The sequence below is a fragment of the Bos grunniens genome, chromosome 17 (genome assembly GCF_055505025.1).
Source record: "Bos grunniens cultivar Pamir isolate PY7600 chromosome 17, Bosgru_T2T1.0, whole genome shotgun sequence".
Classification (NCBI taxonomy): domain Eukaryota; kingdom Metazoa; phylum Chordata; class Mammalia; order Artiodactyla; family Bovidae; genus Bos; species Bos grunniens.
This window is the reverse complement of record NC_141181.1, coordinates 8,102,624-8,121,157: the sequence shown is the minus strand read 5'-3', so window position 1 is coordinate 8,121,157 and position 18,534 is coordinate 8,102,624. Positions and strand designations below refer to the sequence as shown.

General features: G+C 41.3%; 1 long non-coding RNA gene across 1 annotated transcript; it reads right to left on the bottom strand.

Moving 5' to 3' along the window:
* Nucleotides 1-2,361: 2,361 nt before the first annotated feature.
* Nucleotides 2,362-18,366, bottom strand: LOC147354990 (uncharacterized). Its single transcript, XR_015143915.1, has 2 exons — nt 18,009-18,366; nt 2,362-2,696 (listed from the first exon to the last, which is right to left on the bottom strand). It is a non-coding gene; the product is annotated as an uncharacterized LOC147354990 (long non-coding RNA).
* Between the last annotated feature and the right edge of the window lie 168 nt (nt 18,367-18,534).

Below are 18,534 nucleotides of genomic sequence, written 5' to 3'. Positions count from 1 at the left end.
AGGGTCTGAAAACCATATCATAAAGAATAACTTTAAAGCATCTAGAAGGAAGGAAAAAATGGAGCCAAGCAAGAAAAGTTTTATGACAGCAAGAACTTAGACTAACTCTGAGGGTCTCTAGTGAGTGGAATAAGTACCAATGAAAGGAAATTACCAATAGGCAGTGTTGGGTTCACTTGGAGAAAGACATTAGGAACAATTACTGCTGTCCCACAAAATTGCCTCTTAAAATAATGAACAGGATAAATGTCTGCCAAAGACCTTTTCCTTGCAGTGGGGAGGAGGTTGGGCTCAATGACCTAATAATCTTCCAACATTCTATATTCCATGCTATTATTTTTCTCTACATATTTACATATAAAGGTGAGAGCAGCTGAATAAAGGAGCTAGCCCATGTCCTTCACCTTCAACATGTTAAGAGCTTAAAAGCTAACAAAGCTTAACATTTGCCAGACTTATTTTATTCTAAAAAACTCAAAGTTATCCAGAAAATAGATGTAATAATATCAAGTCATGGGCTACTTACATAGGAGGGGTGAACATGAGGGAGCCAAATGTACCAGTGTTATAACTCATTTCAGAACAAAGTGAGGACTCCTACATGCTCTTCTCCGGAGCATCCGTGGCTGATGGTGACAGTAGAGGCAGGAGTTCCAGCTGGTTCGCCCACTGGCTGCATTAACTGAGGCATGTCATCAGCCTGCCTGAAGTCCTGTTTTTCACCATGAAAACCAAGCTATTAATGCGCTAATGCCTCCCAAATATCTTTTGAGGTATATGTAGAGATCAAACTAGATAATACATGTGACTTCATAACTGTACCTATTAGCTATTATGACTTCCCTGGTGGCTCATACAATAAAGCATCTGCCTATACTGTGGGAGACCCAGGTTCCATCCCTGGATGGGGAAGATCCTCTGGAGAAGGAAATGGCAACCCGCTCCAATACTCTTGCCTGGAAAACCCCACGGACTGAGGAGCCTGGTAGGCTACAGTCCATGGGGTCGCAAAGACTCGGGCACAACTGAATGACTTCACACATAGGGAAAACAGCATATATTCAATTATGAATTTCTGTAGCTGGAGTTTCTTGCAGTGAAACATTTCTAATGTTCCATAAAATCCCTCTTCCACCTACAAGTTTGCCTGGTTTTACTACACCAAGTTACATTTTAAAGATATAACCATTCTCTAATTACAATGGTTTCCTATATTGCAAGATTAACTGTTACACTTAAGTGCCGAGTTTAGCATCTGGCTCAACTTTTATGCTTTTTACTCAGACCACACACTGTGGCGTAATATGCTTTGACTTTATTCCAGTGTTCCACATAAATTTTACACTTCTTAATTGTCCTTTACAGTAATTCTGTCTTTTAAAAAAATTGTGGCATCAAGTGAAACACATGTGGAACCACAGGCCACCACCCAATCAAAACTTCAATTTTTCCTAATGAGTCACCTAGCAATTTTATAAAAGATAAAATTCAGGAAAAGACAACGAAGTTGCTCAACACCAAAGCTGATATTTTAATTATTTATAAAGCAGAAGGGAAGAATTAGATATTGCTGAAACAAAAGGATTTTTGCACTTGACGTATTTTAAGTGATTTTTACATGCACAGTATGTTTTTTAAAGTGTTCTGATCCCACATTTAGTAATAAACTCCATTGGACGTCTGGCAGAAATTCCCTGCCACAACAGTTTACATCGACCATCTGTGTCTACAAGAAGCTTCCAGATATTCTGCCACCTGATTCACTGTCCCAACTCTTCTCACTTCTATTCACAGGCTTCTTTTCATTTTCATCATATACTGTATCTGCCCTGTGAGGAAGAAAATATTACCAAAACAATATAGTGTTACATATTCCTGAGCCCAAACTAAGATTGAAGAATTTTTAACAACCAATTTACTCTGAAATGGATTGATGAAGCTCCAGCTCTTGAGAATGAGGATACATCAGCATCAGAGACATTTATAGAAGGTGGGGTCTTTAAAACTTGGTTAGTCCTCTGCCTTCTTTTGCTGGATAAGGAAACAGGCTCAGAAAGTGAGAGGCTGGCCCAAGGCCCCACAGACTGAGGTAGGGGCAGAGAGAAGAACTCGGAGTGTGGCCTGTACCCTGCTCTACACACCACTCAAATCCAGCCATTCTTCATGACAAGTAACTCATCTGCTTCAGATCCAAAAAGCAGCCTCCCACTCACCAATGCGGCTTTGAAGAGTAGACCTATTTAATAGGAAGGACCGATAGTCCAAATAGGTAAAGTGCAGCTGCTCTCAAAGACCTTATTCTGTTATTAAATATAGAGTCCAGCTGCTCACAGCTCAAAAACCAGTACTAAAAAGGCAGGGTTGGTTCAAAGGAAAGTTTACTTTACTCTGGAAACCAGTAACTGTGGGAGAGGGTGGACTCATGTCCAAAAGCCAGCTCCCCCTGACAATCAGAGGCAAGAGCTTATAAAGGAGAGCTTCAGGGGTGAATGGGTGGAGGCGGGGTTGCAGACAGCAGTCAGCCCTCTCTGTCTTCTTGAAGTTGGTGATGCAGTGGTCTGATCAGCAGCATCTTGATTGTTTTCCATACAGTAAGTCTTCAGTTCCAGGGTTAGTTTGTCCCTATTTCCTTGAGGCTAGTTCTCAGAATTTGGCAACTCATGTCATGGCTTCCACCTGGTGGGGGGTTTCAGCACCTACAAAACAGCACAAAGGAAATGGCTCAGCCAATAACCTCAGATATGCAGATGACACCACCCTTATGGCAGAAAGTGAAGAGGAACTCAAAAGCCTCTTGATGAAAGTGAAAGAGGAGAGTGAAAAAGTTGGCTTAAAGTTCAACATTCAGAAAACTAAGATCATGGCATCCGGTCCCATCACTTCATGGGAAATAGATGGGGAAACAGTGGAAACAGTGTCAGACTTTATTTTTTTGGGCTCCAAAATCACTGCAGATGGTGATTGCAGCCATGAAATTAAAAGACGCTTACTCCTTGGAAGGAAAGTTATGACCAACCTAGACAGCATATTGAAAAGCAGAGACATTACTTTGCTAACAAAGGTCCATCTAGTCAAGGCTATGGTTTTTCCTGTGGTCATGTATGGACGTGAGAGTTGGACTGTGAAGAAGGCTGAGTGCCGAAGAATTGATGCTTTTGAACTGTGGTGTTGGAGAAGACTCTTGAGAGTCCCTTGGACTGCAAGGAGATCCAACCAGTCCATTCTGAAGGAGATCAGCCCTGGGATTTCTTTGGAGGGAATGATGCTAAAGCTGAAACTCCAGTACTTTGGCCACCTCATGCAAAGAGTTGACTCATTGGAAAAGACTCTGATGCTGGGAGGGATTGTGGGCAGGAGGAGAAGGGGACGACAGAGGATGAGATGGCTGGATGGCATCACTGACTTGATGGACATGAGTCTGGGTGAATTCCGGGAGTTGGTGATGGACAGGGAGGCCTGGCATGCTGCAATTCATGGAGTCACAAAGAGTCGGACACGACTGAGTGAATCAACTGACTGAACTAACTGAACTGAATTGAAAGATCCTTGACATTGTTTGCTGCTGCTGCTGCTAAGTCGCTTCAGTCGTGTCCGACTCTGTGCGACACCAGAGACGGCAGCCCATCAGGCTCCACCATCCCTGGGATTCTCCAGGCAAGAACACTGTTTAGTGACCAACTATTATTCTTTTGTCCTGTTTGGCTGTTTTTCTTTGCTTCTGTATTTTCTCACTTCTCTGATTAAACTTAGTCTTTAGCTGAAGTTTTTCCATTTACAAAAGGTAGGCAAAGGATGTGGTGGGGAAGGACCATAGGGTCCTATTCCATTTCAGTTTCATGACCCCCCATGGCCCTACCTCCTTTCAGTCAGTGTACCCAGATATTTTTTTAATTGAGATATAATTGACAAATAACATTGTATTAGTTTCAGGTGTACAATACAATGATGTAACATTTGCATACATTACAGAATGATCACAATAAGTCTCGCCAACACCCATCACCATGCACAGTCACAAATTGTTTCTCTTATGATGAGAATATTTAAGATCTATTTACTTAACTTTCTAATATACGATACAGTATTATTGACTTTAGGCACTATCCTGCATATTACGTTCCCCAGAACTTTCATTCATTTCAATGAGACATGTTTTTGGATATCATATTGATATGTAGGTACTCTAATTACCTATAGTGGCTTTAATGGAACTGCAGGATTGAAATGGACATTAAGGAAGTGTCTGACCCAACTCTAAAAGTTCTAAACGTCTAAGAGAGTTCTAAAAGGACGCTAAGAGAGTTCCAAACGTCGGCCACCGTGCTCCATCCTGACACACAGAGACTTTGCAGCTTCACATTGTTTTCTCACTACTCACCACTCTCTACTCCACTATTCATTTAGCTAAAGGAGTTCTAGCCTATTATATGCCGAACATCTGTTTGCGAAAATAGCAGTTCTTTGCAAGACTGCTTTTGTAAATAACCACCTCCATGTAGGAGGAGCAGATGAAGTCAATACACAAGTTCACATCTCATCTGTTACTATCTAGATATTTCCCAGGCTACTCTATTATCTTAGGCTCTTGGTGCATGTATGCATGCTAAGTTGCTTCAGTCGTGTCTGACTCTTTGCAACCCCACGGACTGCAGCCCACCTGTCTCCTCTGTCCATGGGATTCTCCAGGCAAGAGTACTGGCATTGGTTGCCATATCCTACTCCAGGGGATCTTCTTGATCCAGGGATCAAAACTGCATTTCTTAGGTCACCAGCATCTCTTTCATCTCCTGCACTGGCACGTGGGTTCTTACCACTAGTGCCACCTGGGAAGCCCAGGCTCTTGGGAAGCCACAGTTATTTACAGGTTGCTCAAGTTTATCTTAGGACCACGTGTATAAGAAGGTAAGTCTACCAATTCTGTATGTAATTCACACTGAAGTCTACAGTTCTTCACTTTAAACATCTAAGTAGCATGAGAAGGGGAAAAATAGTAATTGCTAAGAAAAGTAAACTTAACCTCAACCTGCCTATATTCAAAATAAATCTCACCCCATTACTCTAATATTCTGTCTGAAGGTATGTGGGGCTTACAGGTTTAAGAGAAGCTGGGTGAAAAAGAAAAAGATGGATTTGGAAATAATAAATTAGCATCTGCTTCACATAGCATGGTAATTAAACATAGCATAAAGCAATTCTAACATTCTGCTGTCTTGAACTTTACAGGTCCCTGGATTTACTGATTAAGATTTAGCCACACTGAGAAATGTGGTAATGGTTGTAACAATTCCAAATTAAATTAATGCAAAGACAGTTAAGAGAATTGGGGAAAGAGCTAGCTAGCTAATGAATAATTTTATGAAGTGTCAAAAGCATCTGACAAGAAAATAGTAATACTAATTAATACCAACTGGCTTCTCAAAGAATATCTAGCAGCCCCTCTCAGGAAATGTGATTACTGGGTCGCAGTTCACAGATTCAGTGGTATTTGGAGTAAGTCCTGCATCTCTCAACATTCTGGACTGTGAATAGCCCTCAAATGGAGGAGTGATCTCACCGAGCATAAATCATGCCAGGCCTTCAGTAACTCCCCCATCTTGGACTCTCTGGAAAGATATCGCTTCCCAAAAAAGCTGTGGGTTGTAACACATTAATGTCCCAGGAGGAGTAGAGTGGGGTGGGTTTAGATTTTCTGTGTTAAAATGTTAATGTGAGTATATGAGTTTCAGTGTTTAAAGGAAGGCAATCAGAACTTTTCAGTGCAAGTTGATAATCTCTTTTTTTAAAATCTTTAATTGTAAAAGTAATACCTATTTGTTATATAGAACTTGGAAATGATAGAAAAGCACAAAGGAAAAAATTAAATCCACAAACAGTCCTCTGGAATGGGCACTGTAACAATTGATGGTAAAGTTTACAACGTAGATACTGTACCAGGACTATGACGGACTTCTCAGGTGGTTAACAGACCACCTGCCAATGGACATAACAGATTGAGAGAGCTAATTCTTAGGTTGATTGATAAGGAATCCAGGGCCCTCAAGGAGAAAGGGCTCCAAGGCCCTCGAGGAGTGGAAAGGGGTCCAGGACTCTCTAGGAGGAGAAAAGGACAAACTTATTTTCTACATTGCTTTGTCTTAATCACATAAGATGCTTTTTCTTAAATCGATGAGTTGTTAAGACAACAATCTTTAAGGCCAGAGCTAATGATTGTACAAAAAAGATTTTCACAACCCAGATAATCACGATGGTGTGATCACTCACCTAGAACCAGACATCCTGGAATGTGAAGTCAAGTGGGCCTTAAGAAGCATCACCATGAACAAAGCTAGTGGAGGTGATGGAATTCCAGTTGAGCTACTTCAAATCCTAAAAGATGATGCTGGGAAAGTGCTGCACTCAAAAATATGCCAGCAAATTTGGAAAACTCAGCAGTAGCCACAAGACTGGAAAAGGTCAGTTTTCATTCCAATCCCAAAGAAAGCCAATGCCGAAGAATGCTCAAACTACCGCACAATTGTACGCATCTCACACGCTAGTAAAATAATGCTCAAAATTCACCAAGCCAGGCTTCAGCAATACGTGAACCGTGAACTTCCAGATGTTCAAGCTGGATTTAGAAAAGGCAGAGGAGCCAGAAATCAAATTGCCAACATATGCTGGATCATCAAAAAAGCAAAAGCATTCCAGAAAAGCATCTATTTCTGCTTCATTGACTGTGCCAAAGCCTGACTGTGTGGATCACCACAAACTGTGGAAAATTCTTGAAGACATGGGAATACCAGACCACTTGCCCTGCCTCCTGAGAAATCTGTATGCAGGTCAGGAAGCAATAATTAGAACTGGACATGGAAAAACAGACTGGTTCCAAATAGGAAAAGGAGTACATCAAGGCTGTATATTGTCACCCTGCTTATTTAACTTCTATGGAGAGTACATCATGAGAACCGCTGGGCTGGAAGAAGCACAAGCTGGAATCAAGATTGCTGGGAGAAATATCCATAACCTCAGATATGCAGATGACACCACCCTTATGGCAGAAAGAAAAGAAGAACTAAAAAGCCTCTTAATGAAAGTGAAAGAGGAGAGTGAAAAAGTTTGCTTAAAGCTCAACATTCAGAAAACTAAAATCATGGCATCCAGTTCCATCATGGCAAATAGATGGGGAAACAGTGGAAACAGTGGCTAACTTTATTTTTCTGGGCTCCAAAATCACTATAGATGGTGACTGCAGCCAAGAAACAAAAGACACTTGCTCCTTGGAAGAAAAGCTATGACCAACCTAGACAGCTTATTAAAAAGCAGAGACATTACTTTGCCAACAAAGGTCCATCTAGTCAAAGCTATGGTTTTTCCATTAGTCATGTATGGATGTGAGAGTTGGACTATAAAGAAAGCTGAGCACTGAAGAATTGTTGCTTTTGAACTGTGGTGTTGGAGAAGACTCTTGAGAGTCCCTTGGACTGCAAGGAGATCCAAGCAGTCCATTCTACAAGAATTCAGTCCTGAATATTCTTTGGAAGGACTGATGTTGAAGCTGAAACTCCAATACTTTGGCCACCTGATGCAAAGAAATGACTCATTTCAAAATATCCTGGTGCTGGGAAAGATTGAAGGCAAGAGGAGAAGGGGACGACAGAGGATGAGATGGTTGGATGGCATCACCGACTCAATGGACATGGGTTTGAGTCAACTCCGGGAGTTGGTAATGGACAGGGAGGCCTGGTGTGCTACAGTCTATGAGATCCCAAAGAGTTGGATATAGCTGAGCGACTGAACTGATTGAATGATTACACAACAAAATAACTCATCTTGCTCAAGGGTATAATTTTCCTAAAGCTCTCTACTAATGATTATATAACAATGTATCTTGCTCAGGACATGTTTCTCCTTCTTAACAAGAACCTTTTGACTAATCTTGTTATCTTAAGATGTATGTTGCAGGAGTGGATCTGCTTCAGTTCAGTTCAGTCGCTCAGTCATGTCTCTTTGCGACCCCATGAATCGCAGCACGCCAGGCCTCCCTGTCCATCACCAACTCCCAGAGTTCACTCAAACTCACATCCATCGAGTCGGTGATTCCATCCAGCCATCTCATCCTCTGTCGTCCCCTTTTCCTCCTTCCCCCAATCCCTCCCAGCATCAGAGTCTTTTCCAATGAGTCAACTCTTCACATGAGGTGGCCAAAGTACTGGAGTTTCAGCTTTAGCATCATTCCTTCCAAAGAACACCCAGGGCTGATCTTTAGATTGGATTCGTTGGATCTCCTTGCAGTCCAAGGGACTCTCAGGAGTCTTCTCCAACACCACACTTCAAAAGCACCAATTCTTCGACTCTCAGCTTTCTTCACAGTCCAACTCTCACATCCATATATGACCACTGGAAAAACCACAGCCTTGACTAGACGGACTTTTGTTGGCAAAGTCATGTCTCTGCTTTTGAATATGCTATCTAGATTGGACATAACTTTTCTTCTGAGGAGTAAGCGTCTTTTAATTTCATGGCTGCAATCACCATATGCAGTGATTTTGGAGCCCCCCCCCCAGAAAAAGTCTGACACTATTTCCACTGTTTCCCCATCTATTTTCCATGAAGTGATGGGACCAGATGCCATGATCTTCGTTTTCTGAATGTTGAGCTTTAAGCCAACTTTTTCATTCTCCTCTTTCACTTTCATCAAGAGGCTTTTTAGTTCCTCTTCACTTTCTGCCATAAGGGTGGTGTCATCTGCATATCTGAGGTTATGGATATTTCTCCCAGCAATCTTGATTCCAGCTTGTGCTTCTTCCAGCCCAGCGGTTCTCATGATGTACTCCATAGAAGTTAAATAAGCAGGGTGACAATATACAGCCTTGATGTACTCTTTTCCTATCTGGAACCAGTCTGTTGTTCCATGTCCAGTTCTAACTGTTGCTTCCTGACCTGCATACAAATTTCTCAAGAGGCAGGTCAGGTGGTCTGGTATTCCCATTTCTTTCAGAATTTTCCACAGTTTATTGTGATCCACACAGTCAAAGGCTTTGGCATAGTCAATAAAGCAGAAATAGATGTTTTTCTGGAACTCTGTTGCTTTTTCTATGATCCAGCGGATGTTGGCAATTTGATCTCTGGTTCCTCTGCCTTTTCTAAAACCAGCTTGAACATCAGGAAGTTCACGGTTCACATATTGCTGAAGCCTGGCTTGAAGAAGTTTAAGCATTATCTTACTAGCGTGTGAGATGCGTGCAATTGTGCGGTAGTTTGAGCATTCTTTGGCATTGGCTTTCTTTGGGATTGGAATGAGAACTGACCTTTCCAGTCCTGTGGCCACTGCTGAGTTTTCCAAATTTGCTGGCATATTGAGTGCAGCACTTTCACAGCATCATCTTTCAGGATTTGAAGTAGCTCAACTGGAATTTCATCACCTCCACTAGCTTTGTTCGTAGTGATGCTTTCTAAGGGCCACTTGACTTCACATTCCAGGATGTCTGGCTCTAGGTGAGTGATCATACCATCATGATTATCTTAGTCATGATTATCTTTTTTGGACAGTTGTCCTGTGTATTCTTGCCATCTCTTCTTAATATCTTCTGCTTCTGTTAGGTCCATACCATTTCTGTCCTTTATCGAGTCCATCTCTGCATGAAATGTTCCCTTGGTATCTCTGATTTCTTGAAGAGATCTCTAGTCTTCCCCATTCTGTTGTTTTCCTCTATTTCTTTGCATTGATTGCTGAGGAAGCCTTTCTTATCTCTTCTTGATATTTTTTGGAACTCTGCATTCAGATGCTTATATCTTTCCTTTTCTCCTTTGCTTTTCACTTCTCTTCTTTTCACAGCTATTTGTAAGGCCTCCCCAGACAGCCACTTTGCTTTTTTGCATTTCTTTTCCGTGGGGATGGTCTTGATCCCTGTCTCCTGTGCAATGTCACGAACCTCAGTCCATAGTTCATCAGGCACTCTATCTATCAGATCTAGTCCCTTAAATCTATTTCTCACTTCCACTGTATAATCAAGACCTTTTCATTGTTAGTAACCAACTGATAAAGAATATAAGGCCTCCAAAGGACTAGCGAGTGGGGCATGCTCTCTCCCCTTTCCAATGTCTATGTCAGAAGCTCTCTATCTCCTTTTTCACTGTAATAAAACTTCTGTCACACAAAAGCTCTGAGAGATCAAGCCTAGTCACTGATTCTGAAGCTAGATATTCTTCTTTGGAGATCATGAATCAGACATCTTTCCCTGTAAGCTATCAAAATGCAGGTTTGATCCCTGGGTTGGGATGATCCCCTGGAGGAAGGCAAGGTAACCCACTCTAGTATTCTTGCCTAGTGAATCCCATGGTCAGAGGAGGCTGGCAGCCTACAGTCCATACAGTCTCAAAGAGTCAGACACAACTGCAGTGACTGAGAATGCACACACACACACACACGCCAGGACTATGACAACTGGACTATTGGGAAAAGGGGAAATTTGGGCTAAGCCAGGTATACAATGATGCTCAAGGCAAGAAAAGGGGTTAAAGTTTATTTTTAAAGAAAGCAAGCCTTTAAGGGTTATCTTGACAACAATTAGAACACTGCAAGAGAAATTTTCACACTGTGACTGTCACACTCAACCAGCTCATAGGGACAGAGACTGCTCACCTTTGTGTCCTAGCACACCTGGGAGGAAGGGAGGGAGGGAATCCTTGCTCTTCCTCACCCTGCAGGGCTGCCTGTGTGAGAAATCACTTGATTATACATCAGTGAAGCAGAATGCCTGTCCTTGGGATTTTTCCATATAAGAGTCATGCTATACACCATTTTTGCTTTCTCAGGTCAGAGCATCTTGACAGCATGTCTGTCCTTAAAGCAGCCCCACTGCTCTCCAACCAACCCTCTGTTTCAGAAAACAGCTCTCTCTTTGAGGTATTCCCCAGCAATCGAATGCTGAGTCTTCCCTGTAATTGAATGTTGTGTACATCACACATTCCTTATTTTCAGTCAGAAAAACACAAACCTACTCCAGAGTTGAGAAATATTTGTTCAGCCACTTTTTCACAATAGAGTAGCACACGGAGAGAAATAGTCAATGGTGGTTAAGCTCAGTTCAGGGCAACAAATATTAATTATGTGATATGTGCTGGCAACTGTCCTGGTCACAAGCATAAAATTCAAGACGTTCTCCCTGCTCCTGAAAATCTCACAGTCTGAAGTGGGGAGAGGGGTACCGCAATCATTTCTGTGCAACCTGTTAAGTGTAAATGTCTCTGTACATGTATGATAAAGAAGGACATTGTGTTAAATACCTCCAATTAACTTTCTCCTGTTTCTACAACTTGTTCCTCAGGTTCTTTCACTTAGGAGCCTTTTTTTTTTTTTTAACTTTTTTTGCATTTTTGAACTTTTTATTTTATAGTGGAGTATAGCTGATTAACAATGCTGTGATAGCTTCAGGTGGACAGCACAGAGGCTCAGCCATACACAGACATTCTCCCCCAAGCTCCTCTCCCACCCAGGCTGCCACATAATGTACAGAGTTCCCTGTGCTGTACAGCAGATGCTTGGTGGTTATCCATTTTAAATATAGCAGTGTGTACATGTCCATCCCAAACTCCCTATTTATCCCCCCAGCTCCTTCCCTGATGTGGGGAATTTTGGTTTGAAATTAATTTTAATTCATTTAACACTTCTTACATCTAGCAGATATTGTGTTAAGTGCTTTATAGAAATTATCTCAATTCTTAACAGCCCTGTGAGATGGACATTACTTCCACATTTTAAAGATGAAGAAACTGAAACAGAGATTTAAGTCACTTTCCCCAGTAATAAAATTAGGAAAGTGAAAAGGTTGATATTAAATAGTAATCTGTGTCCAAAATTTCTTATCTTTCCCCAGAAACCTAATACTTGAGAGCATAGCTGCAGTGGATCATGATTATAACTGCAATTACCACTGTCTGAAAAAATGGCAAGTTTGACTCCAATATCACAGTCCTCAAAAACATTACTTTTTCAGGATTATGTTCATTTAGGTCCAACAAATGCTCTCATGCATTCCATTTCTGAATGTACACTCCTGTTACAAAGGTGGTTAACCTTGGGGACATCAAAATAAATAATTTTAGAAGAAAAGTACGCATAGTTTCCTCTGATTATATGTGCTCAGTCACTCATTCATGTCTGACTCTTTGCAGCCCCAGGGACTGAAACCCACCAGGCTCCTCCATCCATGGGATTTCCCAGGCAAGAATACTGGAGTGGCCTTTGATTATATAATCTCCCTTAATTAACAATTTCCAACAACTTACCATTGCCTTTAAGGAGATCCAACCAGTCCATCCTAAAGGAAATCAGTTCTGAATATTCACTGGAAGGACTGATGCTGAAGCTGAAACTCCAATACTTGGTCACCTGATATCAAGAGCTGACTCCTTGGAAAAGACCCTGATGCTGGGAAAGATTGAAGAGGGAGGAGAAGGGGATGACAGAGGATGAGATGGCTGGATGGCATCATCAACTCAATGGACATAAGTTTGAGTAAACTCCAGGAGTTGGTGATGGACAGGGAGGCCTGGCATGCTGCAGTTGATGGGGCCACAAAGAGGTGGACACAACTGAGTGACCGAATTGAATTGATTGAATGACCATTGCCTTTAAGAAAGATTTCCATCCAAAATATGAATGCTGGCATTCAAGGTCCTGTCATAATATCTTCCACCTCCACTGTGGAGTCTGTCTTTACAAATCCCATTTTGAGCTTTCTTCCTCCTTTAAATAAAACTATCAGGAATTTCTCATTTATCAGGCACTGCCCAATAAAGACAAAGCTCTAGTATCCAATCATTGGAATTAGATATCAATATAGAGGGACAATTTTTTTTGGTGATGTTACAAAATGACAAAAATTATTGTCATCTTCATTCCAACCAACTATATTTAATTAATTTAAGAGGAAAAAATAAGACTCTATTATAATTCAATTTTGTTGTATTCTGCCTCCAGCCTAAAGAAGTTTTGTTTCTGTCTCTTAAGATCAAGTTCAATTATACAAATTTTTTAATTTGACTAGAACAACCATGTGACAACCATGTTACAACTGCTATGATTTTGATCTGATCTGCAGTTTTCTTTTATTATAATTTTTTTTTTCAAATGCTATATATATGCACTGGGGAACACTAGAAATTACAAAGAAGCAAAATTAAAATTAAAACACATGTTCCTACCACCAAGAGATTACTATCCTTTACCTTTCAGTGTATAACCATGTTTCAAGTGAGGTATTTTTTCTCATAATTTGCTTTTTGAACACTCAGATTTTAAAAATGTATTTTTTCTCTATTAAATGAAATCTGTTAACCATATTTTATGTTAAGTCTCTGTTAATGAGAAAGTACTCTCTAGCACTCCCAGGTGGTGCTAAGGCTAAAGAATACTTCTGCCAGTGCAGGAGATGCAAGAATGCATGGGTTCAATCCCTGGGTTAGGACAATCCCTTGGAGCAGGCAGTGGTAACCCACTCCAGTATTCTTGCCTGGACAGAGGAGCTTGGTGCTTCAGTGCATGGAGTTGCAAAGAACTGGACGCAGCCGAGCACACTGCTGCTGCTGCTGTTTAGGCATTTCAGTCATGTCCAAGTCTGGGTGACCCTATGTACTGTAGCCCATCAGGCTCCTCTGTCCATGGAAGTCTCCAGGAGTGCTGGAGTGGGTTGCCATGCCCTCCTCCAGGGGATCTTCCCAACCTAGGGATCGAACCCAGGTCACCTGCATTGCAGGCAGATTCTTTACCACTGAGCTACCAGGGAAGTCCGATTCAGCGCGCGTGCGCACGCGCACACACACACACACACACACACACACACACACGCGCACACTCTATTGTAAAGAGAACGCCCCAGAGAGGGGACAGATGAAAAGAAAAAGAGTTGACCTTCTAAAGAGACACAAAATCACTTGAAAGTGAATTTCTGTCTTTTACAGATAATTTCATGACCATCCACAGTCAGGTTAGCAGCACAGCTGGAAGTGATTGGTTCAGACAGGTTAGAGGGGGCGATGTCCAAACTGCTTCTCAGTCAAAATGGAAATGTTTCCCAATACTAAAAAATAGGAAGAAGGATGGAAAGGCATGAAAGCAGCAAGTCTAAAGCAGAAAAGGAAACCATTTATTCTCTAGTTCCAGTTTTTAAACAACAGTAGAGTCAGATTTCGGAGAAGGCAATGGCACCCCCCTCCAGTACTCTTGCCTGGAAAATCCCATGGATGGAGGAGCCTGGTGGGCTGCAGTCCTTGGGGTCACTAAGAGTTGGATATGACTGAGCGACTTCACTTTCACTTTTCACTTTCATGCATTGGAGAAGGAAATGGAAACTCACTCCAGTGTTCTTGCCTGGAGAATCCCAGGGATGGCGGAGCCTGGTGGGCTTCTGTCTATGGGGTTGCACAGAGTCAGACACGACTGAAGTGACTTAGCAGCAGAGTCAGATTTTGCCTTTTTGCCTGGCCTTGTACTAAGCATCTTAAAGCATTAATGCATTTTATACTCACTTAAACCCCATAAGATCAGTACTATTATGTCTTCTTTCACAGATGAGGAAAATGAGGTATAGAAAAGGTAAATGACTTGCCCAAGTTCACACAGCTAATCAATAAAGGAGTCAGGGGTCAAATTCTGGCAACCTGACTCCAGAGCCTAACCTTTGACAACTGCTCTATTTTGCCTCGTTCAATCATCAAATTCTCTGAAGATCAAATAGAGGAATGGGAAAAAGAAAATGCCTGCAGGGAAATAGGCAAAACCAATGGAGCTGTGTTCTCCAAACTAAGGGGACAACTTTGAAATGCAAACCCTACCAACATTTGTTAGGGTACTTCCTGAACAGACAATAAACAGAGGAGGTGGTTTCAAATGACTAATCTCACAGATATGTCGTCGGTGCAAGCCTGCAACTCTGGAACATAGCCTTGACTCCATCGTAGAAATCTCCCATGAAGAGCTGGCACAAGGACATCTCTGGTAGTCCAGTGGTTAAGAATCTGCCTGCCAATGCAGGGGACACAGGTTCAAACCCTGGTCCTGGAAGATCCCACATGCCGCAGGGCAACGAAGCCCATGTGTCACAACTATTGAGCCCGCATGCCTAGAGCCAGAGCTTGGCAACAGGAAAAGCCACAGCAATGAGAAGCCTGCACATTGCAACTACAGAGTAGCCTGACTCTGCAACTAGAGAAAAGCCACCCACACAGCAGCAAGGACCCAGCATGGTCAAAACTTCATTCATTCATTCATTTTTAAGAAAGAGGAGATCCAAAAATAATCTTCCTCATTCAAACTTTATCAATAGTTAAAATGTGTCACCACAAGATCTGTACTAAGGTACCACATTTTTTAAAAGGAAGTGACGTGGGAGAAAGCTAAATAATATAGATAAACACAAAACACATGAAGCTAAATAATATAGATAAACCAAAATAACATAGATAAACCAGATAAATATAGCCACAGAACAAATGGAAACTGTGACCGAAACTCTGTATGACATAAAAGGAATCTTAAATAACTAATAAATACTTTTATAAAATAAGAACTCAAAGCAAAGACACAAGAGTTTAGAATAACTGGCAAGATACCAGAAAGAGATGAAAGTGACTTGGCAGATCTTAGAAAGGAGTAAAAGAAGAAAATAAATCACCATAGAAATGAGACTCATTTTGAGACGGTGATTATTTCACTGCTAGAAATAATAAGGGACACAGAGAGAGGAATGAGAAAAAAGAAAAAGAAAAGAAAAATGCAAATAAAGAATAGAGAGAAAATGATTAATCGTAAACACAAAAGAGATTCTACCATAGGTGTTTGGTGTCTCTAAATAAGAGAAATAAAGTAAATTTTTACAAAGTTACGTCAAAAAAGCAAAGAATAAATCAAAGAAAATTTAAATCTAAAGATGGAGTGATATGACCACCTAAAAAAAATTGACACACAATGCTTAACATCTAAACTTAATCTGAGTAAAATGCTGCTGCTGCTACTTCTGCTAAGTCGCTTCAGTCGTGTCCAACTCTGTGCGACCCCATAGACAGCAGCCCACCAGGCTCCCCCGTCCCTGGCATTCTCTAGGCAAGAACACTGGAGTGGGTTGCCATTTCCTTCTCTAATGCACGAAAGTGAAAAGTGAAAGTGAAGTTGTTCAGTCGTGTCTGACTCTTAGCGACCCCATGGACTGCGGCCCACCAGGCTCCTCCATCCATGGGATTTTCCAGGCAACAGTGCTGGAGTGGGGTGCCATTGCCTTCTCTGTGAGTAAAATGAGAGGACTTCAAATAAAGAATCATTTAGTCACTGAGGGCAGGAAGGAACAGGCCATCTATAAGGGGAAAATTCAGGATCAACTTAGACTTCTCAGCAACATTCAACACAAATACATAATTGAGAAACACCTGAAAATTCTTCAAGAAAGACAAGTGACCCAAAAACTTAATTTCGAACCAAACAAATCTCAAATGTAAAGGTAAGATAAAGCATTCTGGGGGGTTTTAAAATCTCAAAGCACACAGCTGCAGCTCACAGGTGGCTCTGGCTCTTGTCCCTCCGTCTGCAGCCACACCACCTGGATTCCCTGGGGGAGGGTGAGACTTGAGCTCACGTTAGATGCAGGCTCCCACCAGTGCCCCTGGGCACGCAGGACTGCACAGAGACGCTGCCACACAAGGACGTCTCGTCAAGACAGGCAGAATAACTGCGTCACCTAGTTTCACAGAGACAGAGAAAGTTAAAATGAGAAGACAGAGACATTCGTTTCAAGAGGAAGAACAAGAAAAAAAAAAAAAAAAAAACCCTGATAAAACAACTAATGAAACAGAAATAATTTACCAAAGAGTTTGAAGCATGAGTGATAAGAATGTTAATTAAATTAGAGGAAAGACTAGATGAACACAGTGAGATTTTCAATAGGGAACTAGAAAATATAAAGAACCAATCAGAACTGAAGAATTCCGTAACTGAAATGAAAATATACTAGAAGGAATTAACAGGGGAGTAGGTGATATAGAAAAATGTGTAAATAAGCTAAAAAGCTTTTGAATAGTAAAGAAAATAATCAACAAAATGAAAAGACAACTGATGGAATGGGAGAAAATATTTGCAAATGATATGATAAACAAGGGATTAATATCCAAAATATATAAACACCTGAAACAATTCAATATCAACAAAATCCATAAGCCAACAAAGAAAAATGGACAGAGCACCTAAATAGAGATTTTTCTATTTCTATAAGAAGACAAACAGATAAACAAGGACATGAAAAGATGCTCAGTATCACTAATTATCAGAGAAATGCAAATTAAAACCATGAGACATTACCCCACACCAATCATGACTATTATCACAAAGTCTACAAACAGCAGTATTGGACAGGGTGTGGAGGAAAGGCAACTCCCCCACTCGGTTAACAGAAGGCAACTTGGTGCAGTCACTAGGGAAAACAGTATGGAGCTTCCTCAAAAAACTAAAACTAGAACGATTACATGATCCAGCAAACCCATTCCTGGGTGTATATCTGGAAAAAAAAAAAAAAAACCGAAAGCACTAATTTGAAAATATACCTGCACTAACAGCAGCACTATTTACAATAATCGAGATATGGAAGCAACCCAGGTGCCCGCCAACAGATAGATGGATAAAGAAATTGTGGTACACATATACAACGGAATATTACATACACATATACTACATATACACAAGTATATTATGTATACATATATATGCTGCAGTCCATGAGGTCACAAAGAGTCAGACACAACTCAGTGACTGAACTGAACTGAACTGAAACAAAAGCCATGAGAGCACGAAAAGAAAACATGATAAAACTATTTTAATAAGTCTGAAGAAGTGTTTTCTAAATGTAACACAAAACCTAGAGTATGTAAAATGAAAGGTTGTTCAGTTCAACTACATAAAAACTTCACACTGCAAAAACAGAACTAAGTACCAAAACAAGGTTAAAAGACAAACAACAAACTAGGAAAAACTATTTGTAACATACTTTGCATTGTTGCTGTGTTCCTTCACCCAGCCATGCCCGACTCTCTGCGACCCCACGGACTGCAGCACGCCAGGCCTCCCTGTCCCTCACCAGCTCCCGAAGTGTGCCCAGTTCATGTCCATTGCATTGGTGATACCATCCTGCCAGCTCTTCCTCTGACGCCTTCTTCTCCTCCTGCCCTCAATCTTTCCCAGCATCGGGGACTTTTCCAGTGAGTCAGCTCTTCCCATCATATGGCGAAAGTACTGGAGCTTCAGTTTCAGCATCAGTCCTTCCGAAGAGTGTTCAAGGTTGATCTGTTAACATCGACTGGTCTGCTCTCCTTGCTGTCCAAGGGACTTTCAGGAGTCTTCCCCAGCAGCACAGTTCGAACGCATCAATTCTTCGGTGTTCTGCCTTCTTTACGGTCCAACTCTCAGAACTGTATGTAACCACTGGGAAGAGCATAGCCTTGACTATACAGACCTTTGTCAGCAGAGTAATGTCTCTGCTTTTCAATACACTGGTAGGTTTGTCATAGCTTTCC